The 19,591-nt window shown below is 41.2% G+C and overlaps 1 long non-coding RNA gene across 4 annotated transcripts in view; it reads left to right on the forward strand.

Moving 5' to 3' along the window:
- LOC106019000 (uncharacterized) overlaps positions 1 to 19,591 on the forward strand; it is a 236,403-nt gene that overhangs the window by 33,466 nt on the left and 183,346 nt on the right. For all 4 annotated transcript variants that reach the window (XR_002404884.4, XR_011807337.1, XR_011807336.1 and 1 more), the window contains exon 2: positions 4,450 to 4,570. This is a non-coding gene — a long non-coding RNA (uncharacterized lncRNA). The remainder of the gene's footprint in view (positions 1 to 4,449; positions 4,571 to 19,591) is intronic.

Below are 19,591 nucleotides of genomic sequence, written 5' to 3' on the forward strand. Positions count from 1 at the left end.
GTTCTGTTGCCAACTGATTTGCTAAACAGAAATCAGTCTGCACCCTTCCTGACTTCTTGATGTGCTTTTTTGTGAGCAATTGTATTTCTGTAACCATTTGTGAAAAGCAGGTGTTTGGAGCCTCAAACCGAGATTCTTATGAATAAATGAACAGAGGTTGTTTGAACTCATCAAACAGCAGAATGTCACAGCAGCTTAGAAATTGTTGCTTGTAAAGCTACAGGTGTCACAAGAACTCATAGAAATAGTGTCTGACCAAAAGGAGCAGTCATGCTGAAGAGAAATTGGAATACAGGGGGAATATGTGCTGCAAACAGTGTGAGCAATGCCAACCTCTGTGATTGATTTTAAAGAAGAAGAGCCTGAATTGTGGAGCCCACTGCAGGCATTTGGGCCTTAGCCTCGTAAAAGAAGTTTCTGGAGTAACACAGAGCGGTTACTGGAGAAAGAAGTTACTGGAGTAACAAGTTAAGAAAATAAAGAAATTACTGGAGTAACACAGAGCTGTTTCCAATGCCAGGGTATTTGATCTACATCTGCAATTCCCCATGCTTTTCAAACCAGTACGTAGCTTGAATTGAGGGTGACAGTTCACATCAATTGTTTGATGCAAACTGTGTTGAGCATCCTTAGTTAGCACAGATTTGCAGAGAAGAGCACACAGGAAACATCTGCACTAGCCACTCTTTTTCTTGTGGTAGGAGACTGCATTCCCCTCCTTTGGCTGCAGAGTTTCTTGGCAGTGTCCCAGGTTTGTGGACTGGGATGATGTAGGGACTGTAGCTTCCCTCTGGGAAACTAGATGGGGAAGCATTGCAGATTCCAGTGGTGAATCTGAAGCAGGAGGATAGATTTCACTCACCTGCTTCAGGTGTCCTCAAGGTGTTTCAGACTTGTGACTTGGATCCATTAGGTTGCACAGTGGAGAGATAGGTGAGGTCAGAATGTCGGTGAAATATATATCCCCATCCTGAAAATCTGTCTTAAAATATATCAAAGTGTCAATTTCTTCTCAAGTAAATGACAGGGTCCACTTGAGTCCTTACTCTTGGAACTGAATGCTGGAGTACCAATGGACGTATGCAAAATTGCCAAAGACCAGGTCTGGTCACACAAGCTTATAAGCAGAGATATGTTTGGATGGACCTCATTGATGCTTGCAATTAGAGCATGCTCTCATCCCAAAGTGAGACAAAACAGTGCATCAAGATGTCCCCAGGATGGAATAATCCTATTCCTGAATTGCTAAAGCAAGCCATGATTGAGGGCAGATATATATGGGGTATACTCAGCTGCTTTCAGAATAAAGCTTTCTTGTTGGTACAGATCTGACGTATGAAAGGGGAAAACTGAATTACTGGTAGGTTTTATCTACCATGGAATTAAGACAGGAGGGAGAAAAGGAAAATTATTTATATTTTCCCACAGAAGAGTCTCTGCAAAGAAATACTGAAAGTGGGAGTGAATTCTAGGAAAAGGGAGCATTTTGCATAGAACATTCCTTAAGATTGCTGTGTGGTTCAGGCCACAGCACAACAGGGCTGAAACCTTTAACTTAAACTCCTATAGATGTGGCAGAGTAGAGTGGGGGAAGGAGTGTGGCAGGCGGACTTCATAATGTGTTCACTTGGAAAGAGTCAGTGGGGAGGAAAAGATTAAATGAATTAGAGGAAGAAAATAAAGAAGAAAATACTTGTGGAGTTTTAAGGTATGTGAGTTTAGTGACAGTCCCGATTCTCAGGTGTTATTGCAGTTTCTGGTGCGAGAATGTATCTCTGCAAAAACAGGCAAAGGACTGGGTCTTTGATCAGAATTTATCCTACAGAAGTTGTACAGCTGACAGATCTGGGTGCTGCAAGGAAATAACTGCAGAGACAGTCAGGAAAGAGAGATTTAGCCCAACTCATTTCAGTCATTCAAATGAGGTGTCTCATTTAGAAGCCTAATAACTTTAGACTCCTTCAATAACCAAAGGAGACAGGGAATGATACAGATCTTGGTGGTCTCATAGAGGATAAGCATCCTCCTTCATGCTCTTAGCTCATGTTTGCTTTGGTTTGAAGCCAACAAAGTGGATTTCAATAGGCTTACTGCCACACCCATTGAAAACTGTCCTCTGAAGCCAGAAAGTAGGGATGTAATTCAGTCCACCTACCATGGCCATCTGCACAGTCGGTCCCCATCTGTCATCAAAGGAGTAAGACAGGCACCTCCCTGAAACAACTCTGTTGGGCGGGATGAATTGCTTTAAAATTAACCCCTCTCCTTTGCCTAGATGGAGTGCAAACAAAATGTTTAGACTGGATAAACAGCCAAAGACAGATGACTTAAAGGCGGTGCTGGAAGTCATGGTTATCTGTAGATCCTGGCAAGGTGATCTACTCAGGGGTAGTCCATATCATGGGCAAAAAAGTTCCTTACAGTTTTGTGAGGACCAATCTTTTTGTAAGAGTGTGAAGTCAAAGAATGGCAGTTTGACTTGCTGTTTTCTGACTGGTGTGGAGGATGGAGTAAGAAAACACGTTGTGCTCATGGCAGTCAGCTAGCTGGGCTAGCTGTTCAGGTGAGGCTGCTGTCCACGTGGCTGAAGGCAGTTTGAAAATTTGTGGGTTTGATTTTCAAGGAGTCTTTCTCACAAACGGCAGGGCTGGTTCCAGGAACAGTGCTGTGATCACAGGGCGTGGAGGAGACAATGCCATTCCCCACGCTCACCCCATTGTTGTTTTGATTATGTAAAATTCCCCTCTGCCCACAATGCTTGGGTCACTATATCATAACCCGTAAACTGTTTTTCCCCTTGGCCGCATTTTATTGCTGTTATCCTTCAAGACAGTCAATATCTAATTGAATGTGGGTTTTGTTGTATGCTCAATGAATTCCATGTGTTCATCTCTTAGAAGCAATTTGACAACAATGAAGACAAGAAAAATTGCAAAAATAATGAGGACTCCTTTTGGGGAAAAAGTAATTGAAATGATACAAGCCCAAACCCTGAGTGATGTTGAGTGTCTTCTGGGTAGCACTGGAGTTAACTTGAACAGGAGGTGCCAGAAATTCAGGCAGCATTTGTCACAGAAATGTATTAATATGTCTAAGAAAAGCTACATCTATCATATAGTGGAATATTGGTTCACTAAAACACAGGCACGGGTTTAATCCTTCTTTCTCTTACTAACTTGAGAATACCAGGAAAGTGCAAGTGAAAGAATTATATTTGCATCACAAGAATTGATGTAGAACAGCAAAAAAACAAAGCACATAAGATATGTTGATCAAAAGTAGAAATTAAATAGCCCACAAAGACATATAACTGCTTGAGCAACCTGAGAAAAAGATGTGATGTTTCTACCATGCACGTTACATAAAGTACCAGCTTTTTGTAATGGGATGTCATACCAAATGATTGCTGGTCTTGTTTGATCACTGCTCAAACTGTAATAATAATGGGTAAACACACACACAGAGCAAACAAGCAAGGGGAAGAAATAACCTGAGAGCTGGGAGGGGACAGAATATATTTTGATCTAAAGAAGAATCAGTTTCTCATCTAAGGGAAACTGAATCTTTTTTAGATCAAAATGTATTCTCATCTAAAGGATGAGAAACTATCGAATCTACTGTTTCTCACAATTTCTTAATTAGTCATGACTGAACACAAGCGTTTCATACATTTCTTTTCTCTCTGTTCTTCTTTTCCCCTAATGGACTTTTTTTTTTTTTTTTTTTTTTCCTAACAGTGTTTGTCTCATTAAGCACTCAATGGTCTATTACACTGTGTTAATCCAGTGCTATCTGACCATGGACTTTGTGTAGATTTCCATTTTATCATATGTTTCTCCCCTATCCTCTCCATTCTGTGTCTGTGCTCCTTGCAGGAGCTGCAGTGATAGCCCATTCATCCAAACTCTGCTGAAGGGCTGACCATGAAATTCTTCTTTCTTTCTTTTCTTCCCTCCTCCTCTTCTTGCAACCTAATGCCTCCTCTTACTCTTTGATTCTAGCTGCATTCTTATGGGATTAAGGGTTTTCTGTTTCCTACAAGGAATAAAATATAGCTATCTGAGCCAAAGGAGTAGGAAATTTCTCCACAGACTCCTTAATGGGGGGTTTTATGGGGTATACTTTCACCTCATTTAGCTTTTATTTCTGTATGGCTCTTTCATCAGTCTGAGCAGCTGAAGGAAATGACAACTTTATGGGAATGCAAAAGGAATCACTGGATTAAAAGAAGACATGAGAACAACTCAAGGAGTGGAAAGATTTAGAAAGAATAAAGTCCCAATACATGGCTCACTGAAGTCAAAATATATATGTTCTTTGGATAGAGAGAATCCTGTAATACTACTTTGTGACTGCATGTGATGGTCCATGAAAGTGGGCAGATCAGCTTGTCCTCAGGTTTTAAAGTCAGTAACAGGGCTTTGATCTCCCATACTGCTTTCTTTCCAGCAAAGGCCATGTCCATTCCCATATCAAGATGAATATTATTTCCTTCAGCCATGCCATGTCATTATGGAAGATAGCTGGCCTTTCAGACTTCCTGAGATTTACACATCTACCACTTTCCTTGGTAAGTTGTTCCATGATTATCTGAACTCAATATTTAAAATGTATCTGTTATCTAATTTGAACCTAATTTCAAATTCTAGCTGGTCAGACATTGCATGCCTTTTGCCTGCTAAACCAAGGAACTTTTTATTATCAGAAATATTTTCCATTCCCTACGTACAGGCTGTGATCCCTTTGCCTCTTTATTTCTTAGAGAAGTTAAGGGGTTGAGTTTCTTAAGTCTTTTGTTTTAAGGCAGATTTTCCAGACATCAAATCATTGCTGCAGCCTTTTTCTAATCCCTTTCCAGTGTTTCAGCTACCTCCTTGGATTGTACATATTATTACAGCAGTGGTCTCGCCAGCACCATATGCAGAGGTAATAATAACATCTTGCTTTGGCACAATATGCTCTCAGTATAACTGAGTATTGTATCTTCTATTTTACAGGACAGCATATCAGGTTTTTGGGACTGCCTACTTCTGAATATGCTCTAAGAGTGACTTTGTGGTAGATGCAAGAATACTGCATTTGGCTGTAGAGTGACGTTCAAAATAGCAGTTTACCAAGCTGTGAGCACAATTGACCCATTCCCATTATTGTTTACAGTTTTCCAAATGTTTGTATCCTCTGAAAACTTTACCATCCTGGCTAAAGATGTTGAATAACATTGGACAAAGAAAATCTCTGTAGGACCCACAGAAAATGCCCCCCCTTTGATGATGATTCCCTATTAACAATTGCTTTTTAGGAGTACAACTCTGGAAGAGACCTCCTGGGTCACTGAGTCTAATCCCCAGTTATTTCCAGTAACCACATCATACAGTCACTATTCGAAATCTAGCTCAATTTTAATCCATTTAATATGTGCTGCATTGGTTTTTATGTAGTGCTGCTTTTGTAATCTGAATGCCATGTGATAGTAAGTCATTAAGTCATTATTTTATTTCTAGTAATGACAAAAACCAGCTGAACTGATTTTTGTATATTCAACTTCAGTCTAGAAACAATGAACTGAAAAAAAAAGAGCCTGAGGTTTTTCTGCTTTACTCAAATGAAATGCTTTTTAAAATTAGAATAACAAAATAAGATGACACCAATAATGCACTGAGCCATGCTGCTTAAAAAAAAAAATAACACATGGGATGTTTTTTAGTAGGATGGTTTGAAGTTCCAAATGGATTTTTTTCTAAGGATGTTGATTCACAAGGACAGGAAGATTAAACCTTAGATGGCAGATATAATTGCTATCCCCAATATTTCCTTCCTCCCCTCTCCCAGAGGTTGCTTCTTTCCTTTGCAGGGAAGTTGAATTGCATGTGAAATAACTTTTGGACTACAGCCATTTGCATCTTGCTCTGTTAAAACCATCCAGGTTGGAGATGGTAGTTTGAGAATTGTATCATGTGCTTTTTGACTGTATTTACTGCAGTGCAGCAGTCTCTAGGAATAAGGCAGAGTGGGCAGTCAAGGGAGGTACCTCCCCTAACCCTCTGAGCTTACCCTGCCAATTGCCATGAATCAACAGCCCTAGATCCAAGCTTTTGTAGGGACTGATGATGCTAGAAAAGGCCAGGCAGTTTCTGAAGCAGTTTCCTGCAGCATATAAAATCTGCAGGGGTGAGCATATGGCCAATGTCACCTATAGCTGAATTCAGTGACAGCTGATGGCATGTACAGTACTGAAGTTGTCCTTCCTCCTGGTGTGCAAGTGTTTATCCCTCTGTAACATGACGGTTAGTGACAGAACAAGATGCCTTTGTGTGTTTTGGGAGGAATGAATGCAGTGCTCAAGCCAGCTGCCTGTGTGTTTTGAAGATTTTGCTGTATAACTTCCTCTCCCACTTGGTAACTGGGAACTGGATGGAGCTTATTTATTTATAGAGATATACTTTAATCTCTATCTGTCAAAGTGGATTTAGGTAACATATATATCCTTTGTCAAAGTTGGAGGCTGAGCAGTCTAAACTCTTCCTTTAGAGGTAGGGATGGGAGAAGAGTGGGAAAAAATCTTTTGTATGTTTTCAGCACAGTAGTGGTGTCAGATTTACCCAGATTTCCAAACTGACCAGAACACTGATGCTAAGGTTTGAATGATTTCCCACCACATCTGAAGCAAATGTAGCTCTGGCCTATTTCCATGGTGTTTTGAGCCAATTACCACTTTTGGATACTTTGGGCTGTTTTTCTCTGTGAGATTATGGGTTTCTGTATTTGGAACAAAATTTGTAGGCACGAGGCCTTTGGCCGTGTGCCAGCACACTGAATCTGTATTGAATCTCATCTTTGTGTCAACCCAACTGAATGGTGCTTTCTGGGTCTGAGGCTTTCTTTCAGCCTCATTTCTTTGGTGAATTATACTTCTAAAGAATAGTTTACATTATGCAAAATTATCATATCACTCTTGTTTAAATGAGATGCTTTCAGGTCAGTGACATAAGTCCAAACAAGGAGCAGGACTTTGGAAGCTGACATTGCCTCCCACTCAGCAACCTCAGAAATATCAATCTTGCAACTTCTATAAATATATTTCATCAGGGACCTGCTCAGGCTGAGCGTCAGAGTGGAAAACACTTAGGTACGAGATTGAGCTGAGTTTGGTCACTGGAGTGAGCTGTTCCCTGCATAGCCGAGTGCTTGCGTGAGGAAGGCACCGGTGTGATGGTGTGGAACTGAAGGCAGTGGTGCGTGATCGTAACCTTCGAGATTTTTCTGTTCTGCTTAATGGGGCTGTTGCTGCTCCTGGGAGCTCACCACAGCCTTCTTCATTCACCTATGGAGAGTGTTTTAAGGCAAAAAATCTCAGAGGCTACTTAGGCAGAATTTAGGACCCTAAGGAACTGTGGTATGTAATGGCCATGTTGAAGTGGTCAAAAAAATCAGCTTATTTCTATACCTGTATATTCATCAGCTGTATTTTACTTGCATTCTGCTGCATGGCAGGACCCACCCCTTTTGGTGAAATGTCCTAGCTAATGTGCTGAGCCCTCAAAGAGTCCTTCCAGCTCAGTTCTTCTAGTGGGTGGCATCCCTGCCTGTGGCACGGCATTTTGAACTAGATGATCTTTAAGGTCCCTTCCAACCCAAGCTGCTTTATGATTCTATGAGTTATCCTTTTTTCCTTGCTTTATTCTGAATATGTTTGCACAGCAGTGGTTCCCCCCAGTACTCTTTCACAATGGAGTACTCTAGGGCAGCGGATGTGTGAATATGCTTTATACCAAAATTGGCAGTGTTGCTTGTACAGGACTCCTACTTCTCACCTGAATGAGGCATCTGCTGGGAGGGTAGGGCCTGAAAATCTGCTCGTGTTTTTAAGAACATGCCCTGCTCAATTAACAGAGGAACTCAGGCTCTGCATATCACACTGGCAGAAGTTTTTGTTGTGCAGCCTTGACAAGAGAACCTGAATTCCAGGGAAATATGAATATCCCAGGGAATTTCATCTACTTTTAGATTGTTCTCTGTACTCTGTCCAAAGCGGACATGTAGCCTTTATTACTGACTGCTTAGGAAACTGGCTAGGTCTGCATCTCTTAAGCATTCTCATGTGCCCAAATATCTAATTTCTAGGCACTGCAACATCCAAACTGAAAGGAGAATAAACACTTTATTGTCTGTAGACCCTCTGCGTTAGTTCCCATCTCATCATTGGGAATGGTAGCCCATCCTCCCTTCCAAGGATGTTGTGAGGGTAAATGCATTAAAAGAGAAATGCTCAATTATTATGGTAATAGGACTTTTATAAATACCTAAGATATATGTGTATATTTGTATTTTAGCGGAACCTAGCTTACAACTGCAGCTTAAAAAAACTACCATCAAACCTATATAAATTCCATCTGTGAATATTTGATCAGATGCTATGTGGGTGGAAAAGTATGTTTCATTGCTATTGTGATTGCTTTCTTTCTTTAGCTTTTCATGAGTAATAAATGTGAAGAATGTCCCAACACTTTTATGCTCACCCAGTCACAGTAATATTTTCTCTGAACCTGTATGTGAATGTTTAATTCATTAAATGGTATCATGTAACTTTATGGTGAAATCATAAATCTGTTCTGTTACATTGCTTATTGAAAAATTTTCTACTCCAAGGAAACCCCTAGCACTATAGCTTGCTTTCCTTGATTACATATGTCTTTTATTGGCCGCTTCCCACTTTCTCTTAGGATGCTTTCTCCCTCTGCTTCCAAACTCTCAATTTTATTTTAGAGTAATGAATCTAACTGGTTTGAGAAGAGGACTTTTTTTCATGTGCATATATCTAGCAAAAAAAAAAAAAAAAAAAAAGAGGAAAATATAATATAATACATCCTGCATTTACTTCACAGTGGTTGTGTGTTCACTACTGCTCAGCTTTTCAGAATGAAGGTGGCACTGAGAAATTAACTGTCCACTGACCTAGCTTGGGAGCATGAAATGCCACTGATAATATCTGAAGTTAGTAAAAAAAAAAAAAAATGTTCGTTTTGATTTCTTATTTTCTTAAGTTAGCTGTTTCTAGTGTTAGCAAAAACTGTGCAGGGTAGTGTGCCATATCCAATATCATACAGGGTTGTCTTTCTCAACATCATGTTTAGCTTTTAAGTTTCTCATGGTAATGGCTGATGATATAGGGTCCTCAGAAGGCATCTCTGGAGCCCTGGAGGTGGGGACCACAACTCTGAAAGGCTTCTAGGAAAGCACTTTGATAGCAAGAACACAAACAGCTTCACTCCCATTGGAAAAGTCCTGATGACAATCAGGCATCTCTAGAGAGCTTCAGCATTACTTTTTGCCCAGATCCCAATGAAATTGAGTCAAAGTCAGCATGCCTGTGAGTGGTACCCCAGAACTAAGATGGTCCTTGCTTGGGGCTCTTTGCTGCTGGCTCATCTACAAAGCCAGTAGTATGAACAGCTGTGGGACAGACAGCAAAAATTCACCAGATTCTCAGTTGTCCCAGACTCTCTTAAAAGCTACCTTTGAATCCTTCTTCCTATGTGCTGTATTTTCTGTGGTCACATCTGAGGTTGTGGGACAGTAATTATTACTGAAGCCTTGGTAGCAGATCTTCACCGAGTTCTTAGTGGTAGGACACCTACATCACAGAAACTGCCCAGGCATCTAAGGATAGTTGGCAGCTCCTTGGCAGTGTCAGCTGGAACACGAACAAAGAAGAGATTAAACCTTAACTCCAAATCTGGCTCAGGCACCCTTAAATTATAAGAAAATTACCCTTCTCCTGCTATAGCTACTGCTCATCCTATGGCTACTGTTGTGTTGGATCTCATCTATCCCCATGGTCTGAGTTCCAGAGCTGTCAGCACTAAGATTTTAGTCCAAGAAAATATGTTGCCACCATTATGGTGTCATTGTGCATGGTGATACAACTAATGCCTATGCCTAAGAACTTAAAAGCAGTGTTTCTAAGTGTCTAAATACTACCAGGAGCAATAGGATACAATTATGATTAGGCATCTAAATGAATAGAAAAAAATCTGTTTTTTTGAATGCACACATAGGCTCATGCATAGTTTTATTAAATACAATGAGCTCTTTTTCTTTAAGGTGGGCATGCATTTAAGTGCTCTGATCAGTTTTTTTGTTTGTTTTTGTTTTTCTTTTTTCTTGTTTTTTTTTTTTTTTTTTTTTTTCTATTTTCTTTTAAAAACAAACAAACTCTCCTGCATTTTTAAGGGATCATTTTATTTATGTTGAGGAGTGTCCTTTGTACAGAGTGGGATTCCAGTATATTTTCAGGAAAGTGAATCAGGCAATTATCTTGCAGGACCAGTGCAGATGCCAGAATGAGGAGGTGTGGTAAAGGGAATGCATGATTGATTTCTTTCCTATTCCAGAGCTGGATGAAATGCCTGACACAGCTGTTAGCTCACTGCTTACAAGAACGAGGAATCAATCTTACCAGATGTTGTTCATTTCCTCTGTTGCTGTGTGGCCAGCTCTGTTGTACAGAGGATGCGGGGGGCGGAGGGGAGGGAGGGAAAAGAAAGGGGAGAAAATCTCCGTCTAAATTACACAAGAACGGCCCAGTGTGGGAATGTAACGTTAAGTGAGGAACACAAGAACAGGCCATGAGTGGGAAAGTGGAAGCTGGGAAGACAGAGCCCACTCATTCGTTTGTCTGATTCATCCACTGGGGAGCACAGCAGACTCCCTTCCCCCGTGGGTCGATACATGATTGTGAGCTCTGAACGCTAATGTTTTCCATTAAAAGGATGCGGGAGGTACACGGGGAGGGTTCAGTAGCAAACAAGCCAATGATTCAAGGACACATCTGCCAGCTGCATTGTGCACTGTGTCGCACCAGTCTGTGGAGCACTGACACACATGCGTAGAGTCTTTGAGCAACAACATTTGGGGAAGCAATCACGGCGACAGTGTGATGTGCTGCTAACACAGGCAACATACCTGAGTGCTTGTGGTCCTGAGCGTGCAATCACTATTTCAGATGACCTTCTTTTCCAAAGCTGGAACAAGTGCCCACGCTGGGAAATGCAGATGGAGAGCATGGTCATGACATGGGTGGCATTTGGGGCTGGGAGATGTTAACCAAGATGTTATGTCACCCCTTTGCATACTTTTCATTACGTGATTCCTCCAGAAGGAAAGGGGCTGTGGCATCTCCCTGCTGCGAGATCCCATGTAATGCAGCACAGCTCATCTGCAGGTGCTGCAAGGAGAGCTGGAGCCACTGCTCAGGGGATGGAAGAGGAAAGGTCTGCCAGTGCCTCCACGTGTAGGAAGAAGGGAGGGAGACAGGGCAGCTGGCGTCAGTAGACCACTTAGCGGTTTATTTGCCTGCGTCACTGGTTTACAAGAAAACAAGCACAAAGGCAGAGGGAAGGACCTTCATATGAGGAGGGGACTTTAAGCTAAGGCTATAAGCTTCAAGAAGAGAGATATGAAAAGATAAATGTTTACAGATTGGCTCTGGAGGTGCCACAGGTCAGGAAAGGCCATGCTACCCATGGAGAAAAGTGAGTGGAACCCTTACTTTAGCATTTGTTGTGGAATACACACTTCTAGGTGTATTGATTTTTTTTGTTTTGGTCACTTTTTTTACACATTCTGCATTTCCTTGCAGAATTCAAGTAGGTTCCTGCTGCCATGTCTGCAGAACTCTAGTGGTAGGAGAAAGGGAGACCTCATGAAGCTGCTGCCACAGGAGATTAGTTCAAGCCACAGCTCATTAAACAGGGAAGAAATAAATTAATATGGTCCCCATCAAGAGATGAAACAGGACAGTGAGCAGTAAGGGAGGTATATCGTCTCTGGAGATGAAACAAGTCAAACGAACACACTCCCACCAACCTGAGGACATGAATTCAAAAGAAAATCCCTGCCTTTATGTAGCAGTGTTTTTACGGTGAGCTCTACCTTTGGCAGAAACCTGCAGTAAGCTGGGGAAGAGAGCTGTGGATTAGCCCCAGAGCAACAGAAAGTGTGTCTGCACAACAAGATGTGTTCACTGGTCTCCAGCCTGAGCTGTATGAGCTGGTGCCATGCTTTGTGGTCTTTCTGTTTAGAACACCTGAAAGTAAGCCTATCCCACTATGCCATACAGCATTTGAGGTCCTACTGGTAAAAAAAAAAAAATCAAACTAGCAAACAAACAAAACAACAGTTCACAAACAGAAAAAAAACACAGTGCTTTTTTTTTTTTTTTTTTTTTTTTTTTTGCCTGAAGTGTTTGGCCTACAATAGTGTAAAAGCTCTGCGGGAGAAAATAACAAATAATCTGTCACTGCTGAAGTCATTCTGGAGAGACACAGTGACAGGATCATGATGGACGGACCTGTTTCTCTCTTGAGATACGACCACCACTGCAGAGGAAGAGACATCCAGCCTGTTGCTGTTGTGCCTTAGGACAGATACATGCATGTTGAGGTGGCAGTAGGGATGGCAATGGGACCATCATGCTCCCAATAACACTGTTGTGTTGCATGACGTGTGGCTGGGTCTGGCCCGCAGTTATGGAGAAGGGTGGGCCTACTCTAAGATGTCTTCTCATGAAGTCGTTACTTCTGTCAAGGGCTCCATATTGGGTTAGATGGAGCACTCAATTCACCTTTGTGCCAGTTTCTGTGGTTTTGGTTAACAAAAGGAACATAAATTAGTTGAGGACCGTTGGGTTGAAAATAAGACAAAGATTCTGTTCTCCAGTTGCAAGGATGTCAAGTTCTGAGTCAATCTGTTGACATCCGTGCAGATAATCCAGATTTATCCCAGTGCAAAAGGATGTCATTCAGATGGATTAGGTGGAATGGCTTCTTATGGGTTGAAAAATATGGTGTTACAGGATGTGTTAGAGGGTCTGATGAAAGGGATTGTACAATTCATGGGAGTGTGGATGGGACACCATGATACTCTGTAATTATATTGATCAGATCCTCACTACTGCTCTAGGAAAACCCAGGAGCTATTCCTTGAAGTACCATCTTATTTCACTCCCAATTATCTATTTCATGGCTGTCATATCCAACCGAATCCTACTGTGCCACATTGCATGACTAGATTGCTCTGAACATCACCTAGAGGACCAATTATTTGCTGTGGTTTGCAAACTCATACCACTGTGAGATATGCCCAGCGTACCTGACCTTTCCGTGACAAAAGTTGGCAACTTGAGGGAAGCCCTCTGCTTTATGCAAACCTCCATTTGCCACCCCTGAAAGGCAGACAATGTATCATGTGCAGTTTGAAGTTACGGTTAAAATTACATGGGAAAAAAAAATATGACAGAAGTAGCTGTCATATTTTTAACAAAATTTGGTGGCTGCGGATATGAAACCTGAGAACTTGCATAAGAGACCCACTCCACCGAGCGTTACTTTAGTCCACAGAGCAGCTGCACGAAGGGGGCATTTCGCTGCTGCTCTGGCGCTCCTTGCCTGGGGAATTGTGGCTGCAGGTTCCCGAGGGCCCCCTGGTGTTTTGCGCAATCTATCTTTAGAGAACTGCAAGTTCATTTCTGAGAAGGGCACTGGCTTTGAGCAGGGACTACCTCTAAACTGACAAACCACTTCCTGCAATCGTTAACTGAATTAAGAGCTGGCTGTCCCCTTTGCTCCCCTGAAGAGATCCCCCCTCCCCTTTACCACCACCACCCTTTGGCTTGGCATCAAGAAATATTGTAAAGACAAGAGGGTATGGAGGATTGAAGTGACACTAACTCATAGGCCTCATCCTCAAATCTTCCACAAAGATATCTGGTATTGTTCCCATTGGACTTTCTGCAGGAGCTAAAGTCATGTCATTTCCAGAGAGTTTTATAATCCTGGGAAAGAAGGCAGCTCATGTATCTCTGCATTTGATGCTTCTTTTTCATTTTTACCAGCACAGCCCTCCTCTGAAAGGCTGTTGTAATTTTTGGTCAAATTCTGAGAAGTAGTAGAGCACCTGCAACTCCTGGGATGTTATTCCCTGTTAAAAACTTCCAAATCTGGTGTGTGTCACCTTCCATTATAGGAGGACATGGCAAAACCTTGCAATCATCAGTGTTGACCTTAATGGTATGCACTTGTGACCATTGAGAAAAAGAGCCACAAAACTACTCTAAATTCTTCTTTTCTCATATTCTCACTTGGTGGTAGTGGTGGGTCTTTTTTGTTTGTTTGTTTTTGTTTCATATTTTTCTGTTCCCAGATTTGTGGTCTTGAATATATGTGCTCCTTATACTGGGTGATATATACAAGTGCTTACACAGTATGCTTTTTTTTTTTTTTTTTTCCCCTTTAGATTCCTGGTTCTACCTGTCTGAAAGAATCGAGGCAGGCTTATTCAGCATGAGACTTACAGTCATTGAGCTGTATTTTGCAAAACAATTACAGAAATTGAAATGTTAGCTAAAAGCATTTTCCCAAAACTTTTCAATTATGGGCAAGGCAATTTATTTAAAAACGTTTTCTCTTCCATCATTGTGCTTCCAGCACCATTACAGGAGCCAATTGTTTCAATAAACGTGAAACACACAAATAGTTTAAGTCTTTAAACACACCTTAGCACATGCACTTTTTCATTTTTATTAGGTAAGATCCATTAAAGCATCTTTACATCTTGAATGGTTGTGAAAGACATTCTTCCTGTTAACACACCTATCTCAAAAAATAAAGCTTTGCATGTTTTCACACACAAATAAATATAAAGAAGAGTTTGTTTTTGCAAGCAAATATTTTCTCTCAAAGGAACTATTTTGCTCCTCCTCTGTCACAAACATGATGCCAACAAGAATTAAGGAATAGCTAAATGGGGAACATATGCTATATGTTAGTATCCAAAGACTGAGAAATGCATGGAGGAGTGAATTGCATAAGTAGAAGAAGCCAAAATCAAGAATATCTACGTATCTAGAAGAAGCCATTTGAATTAAACTTTGAAGGCTACTTAAAGGTGTTTGCAGTTTATATTGAGGAAATTGCCAGAGCAAAGCAGTATGTATAGAGGAGTTTCCAAAGGTTGCTAACTTCTGTCCCAAAAAGTGACCAGAAAAGGAACTGGAAGCCTGTACTACAATTCTCTGTGCAAGATGAGCAAGAACATATGACCAAAGACAGCCTCTCCAGTTGGAATGGGGACTCACAAGGGTATATTTCAGCTGCAAAAGAAGATGGACTAAAATGTATGTTCACTATATTATCTTCAGGTATTTTCATCCAATATTGCCTGAATGTGCAAAACACCTAAAGGCAGGAAAAGCCTTTGAATTAACTCAAAACGCAGAACCAGTGAAGGATTTTTCAGCAGATCAATTTTTATGATTTTTTTTTTTTTTTTTCACTGTGAAGTGACATTTCTTTAAAACCAAAACTTTCCCTGGGAACACACCAGTTGGAACAAAACTCGTCATTGTCATTGCTGACAAAGCTGCAAACTCCAGAGGTTTATAAAAGCTGAAATTGCATAGGAAATACATACAGGCACGTAGCTTGAATACAGGCTACAATATATACACCCCAGGAGGCTGGAGTGTATAGAGGCAGGCATATGGTCCCACCAAAAGCACTTGGAGTGTTTCCATCTTTCCTAATGGAAGCAAGACCAGTCCTTTAGCATGGAAATGCAAACAGGCAGATAGTGTGAACCCAGGGGAGTTGCTCATTTGTTTGGCCATTGCTGTACGTCTGTTGAATGCTCACTTTAGCTGCAATATTTCTTGTTTGGTAGGAAGCCCTTGATACCATGGGTATCATTTCTCGTGCCTGCATAAATTGGGGTTCATGCTATACACGCACTGGTCCCTCTGTAAACCCGGGGATGAGGGTCAGATCTATTTTCATTGCTGTAATCAGAACACAGAAAGCTTTTGGAGATACATAGATAAAATATGTGATGAACACATGCAGAATTGTGTCATTTCACAGTTCGCACAGCTCTGACTGTGGCTGGTTTTTGAGATATTTCATCAGTTAGTGCCTTTCTCCCATGTAAACTCACATGGGACCAAGGGGCTGAGACTCACAGCCAGTCACTCCCACACATGCATCCTGGGGTACTGGGACCTCTTCTTCTCACGTCTGAGGAAAACTTCACCCATCATGCCTGGAGAGCATTTGCAGCAAGACTGGGCGCAAGCTGCATTGTGAATCCCTCACGAGGAGTGCAGGAGTCACAGGTCCCCAAGGAGAGAAGGACCATGAGTGATACCTTGCAATCCCATGGCCATGACTCTGAGCAGGGAGCCTGGAGCTGGCACTGGGGAGGCCCTGCTCTACCAGGAGTGCCTGGGCTTAATGCAGTGGTGCTTAATGCTGCTGGGTGTCACATCTGGAAGGGAACATTGACAGAGACACTGACAAAAATCAGTCCAGGATGTCTCTGTAAGGACTTTCTGAACCCCGCCTCTTCAAATTAAACATTTATTGTCTCTTTTTTTGCTGTTTAAATTCTAACTTGCAGATATTCCATTAGATACAGTTGTTTTTGAATGATATAATTTTCACCTAAGCACTTAGTTGTTTGTCTAATGGAAGAGGAGTCTATTAAACTGCTCTTAAATTATCTGACCTAGGTCTACAAATCCCATTCTCCAGAAGCAGACCAAGGTTAGACTAAACACGAGCGTACTTGTCCCTCTGTCTGCATACTAGCAGGAGATGGTATTTCTCACCCACTGACTGTAACTTACAAGTTGATTGTAGTGGAAAGGCTTATGACTGCAATTCCTCTAAAAAAAAGCATGTGCTGAAGAAGAGACTGAGACATTCAGGCTGCAAGGGACAGCTCAGCTATACATGGGTGGGAATCTTTGGGCCACTGCAGTGAACAGCGGTGAATTTGGGGGTAGGTCCCTGGATCTCATCCACCTTTTTCAAAAGACAGACATAATTTCCATTCGTCTTGGGCAGAGCCTGTACCCAGGGGCTGGCACCTCACCGAAGTTATACCCCATCTTTCTCGTGCATCTTTCTTCATCCATCCTTGGTACTCTGCTGCTTTGGCAAATTCCCCGTCATCTTTTGCTCCCTCTCTCTGCCCTACACATCTAAATAAAGTTCAGCTTCCAAGTGTAAAGCAATAGAAACCAGGGCCTGAAGGGACTTCATGGGGGTGCCTATCCCATCCCAGTTTCACAGAGAGACTCAGCTGTGCCTGAATTGGTATATGAAGAGCAGGAAGGGGCAGAGAGGCTGTAAGCCTTCAAGCCACTTTTGGCTTGGCTCTGATTAGCACCAGGCACAGGTGCAGAGCACCTCTCTGCTGTCAGATTTTCCACTCAGTGTATGTCCTTAATACAGGCAGAAACTATTTTTGGTTACAGCACAATCAGCTATCTTTATCAAGGGGTTTTCTACAGTGCCCATCTGTATAGCAGCCAAGTACTTCCCAGACAGATTCGGTCTTCACAGGCTGAATGAGAAAGCATTTCTCTGACAAATGATTTAAAAATAGTCTGAGTAGATTTATTAACACATTATAAAAACACAGGCAGCTGCAGCTAAGTATAAAGTCAGGCGGCAAAATGGCAGGATAAAAGCTGGTTAATGTTTTACAAGAGGTTTTCTAGACAAAAAAAAATCCTCTTCTTTCAAAATTGATTTTTTTTTAGAGAATTGATGTCTTTGAAAAGTTTTCATGTGATTCACTTTTACAGGCCAGATACTTCTGCACTCTAACAGTAATAAACATCTTAAATTTGAGAGTCTTAGTTCAGTTTACTTGATTTTAGTCAGTAATCTATGATTTCTAAATTTCTCTAAGTAACATTTAAGCTAAGTTTACATTGTCTGCAGAAAGGTTTGCACTATTTAAATCAATTTAGAAATCTGTTAAGTAAATCTGACGCAAGTTTAGTTATAGCAAATGTCTTAGCTAATAAATTTCTTGGGACTGGGTTGTATCTTTTCTGCATGCATAGATGAAACTCAAGTGCTCTCAAGGCTTCAGTGAATAAATAATAAATGATGCAAAATAGCTTTTTGATACATAATAATATCATAACTTTAAAATGTGTTTTCCCAGGACCAGAAATGAGTGTGTCCCTCTGGGAAGTTATTAAATACAAAGAAAAAAAAGAGCTATTTCTAGTGCTGGAAGCTGGTCAATGCATCTCTCACTACACGCTGGTTCCTGGCAATCATTTACACTCATCTCTTCCACCCTTTCAAAGGGGCTGTAAATTATTGCCAGCTCAGTATGCTACACCCACCTTATCACAGGTGAAAATAAATTGCAAAGCAATGAAGAATCAGATCCGTGGTATCTGCATGTGTGGAAAGGCTGCTGCTTTAGCAAAACAGATATCTTTATTTATCGTCACTTCATCACAACCTCATGTTTAATACTCTCAGCACCCCCTCAGCTGTTATTCGACCCTCTGTATCATATCAGAGGTCTGTTTTTCCCTTGTTGTGTCTTCTTAAACCCTTCTTGCTTAGAACAATCTCTTCTAAGACTGCAGAGTACAGCCAACATTACAGAAACAATGTGAATAGTTTCTTAATCTTGTTTCGATCATATGTAAGTATGTCAAATATACCTTAAAATGGCTTTACAATAAACCTAGATAACCTTTTAAAAATGCCCATTTTTTCCACTGTATGATGAGTTGAAATGGAAGCACGGAAGTAGATTTAATCTTCCTTTTCCTTTTCCTTTTCCTTTTCCTTTTCCTTTTCCTTTTCCTTTTCCTTTTCCTTTTCCTTTTCCTTTTCCTTTTTCTTCCAGGTGTGAGGTAAAGCAAGTATATTGTGCTTGTTCCTCTCTTTCCCCTTCCTTCTGAAAGGGGGAATGTCTTTATTTCAACAGATCTAGTACCCACCAAGCAGCATCCCCAGACTATTACTTGCGAGGAGCAGTTTTTTAGTGTAGTACAGGGTTGTGCCTGCTTTTCTGCTGTTAGTCATATCTCAACCCCTGGGACACACTAAAGACAAAGAGGTGTCTACTGGTCATCATCTTTGACAAATGAGACCTGTGACACAGTTGTTCAGAAGTGTTTCTTATGTTATTTGCTAAACCTTTGAAACAATTCCTTTCACAAGTATTGAAAGAATCTTACCATGGTGGCAAATTTAAGTGTCACAAAATTAGGAGATAAAGTTTTCTAGGCAGCCCCAACTTGATTGCTTTATATGAACAAATTAGTCCTTAATGATGTAATCACAGACCCCTGAATCTCTTAGGGCCTCCATGGTCAGTGTTCATTTACCACTGGGCAGTTCAGCACAGTCAGCGTGGGAGGCTTTTGTCCCACTTGCAAGACCTGCACAAACCATCCTCCAAAGGAAGCATCGCTCATTCTTCAAGAGCTTTTCCATCATGGCAGCAGCCAAATGTTATGGCAACTCTAAAGAAAGTATTTTCTCACTGTTGCCAAAAAGATGAAGTTAAGATATTATTCCCATTTTTGGTGACATGGAGATTCAATAGTCAGTAATTACAGGCCAGGGATTTTCAGAGCCCTTGGAGTGTGTTTGGAATATAGCTCCCTTCACCTCCATTTACAGCTGAGGCAGCAGCTGCTGCAAACCAGTTTTATCTTCTGCACTGAATGTGCATGGGAAAAGCTGGCTGAGGTCACTAAATTTTTAAAAGTGAA

Source organism: Anas platyrhynchos, chromosome 2 (genome assembly GCF_047663525.1).
Source record: "Anas platyrhynchos isolate ZD024472 breed Pekin duck chromosome 2, IASCAAS_PekinDuck_T2T, whole genome shotgun sequence".
In the NCBI taxonomy this organism is placed as follows: Eukaryota; Metazoa; Chordata; class Aves; order Anseriformes; family Anatidae; genus Anas; species Anas platyrhynchos.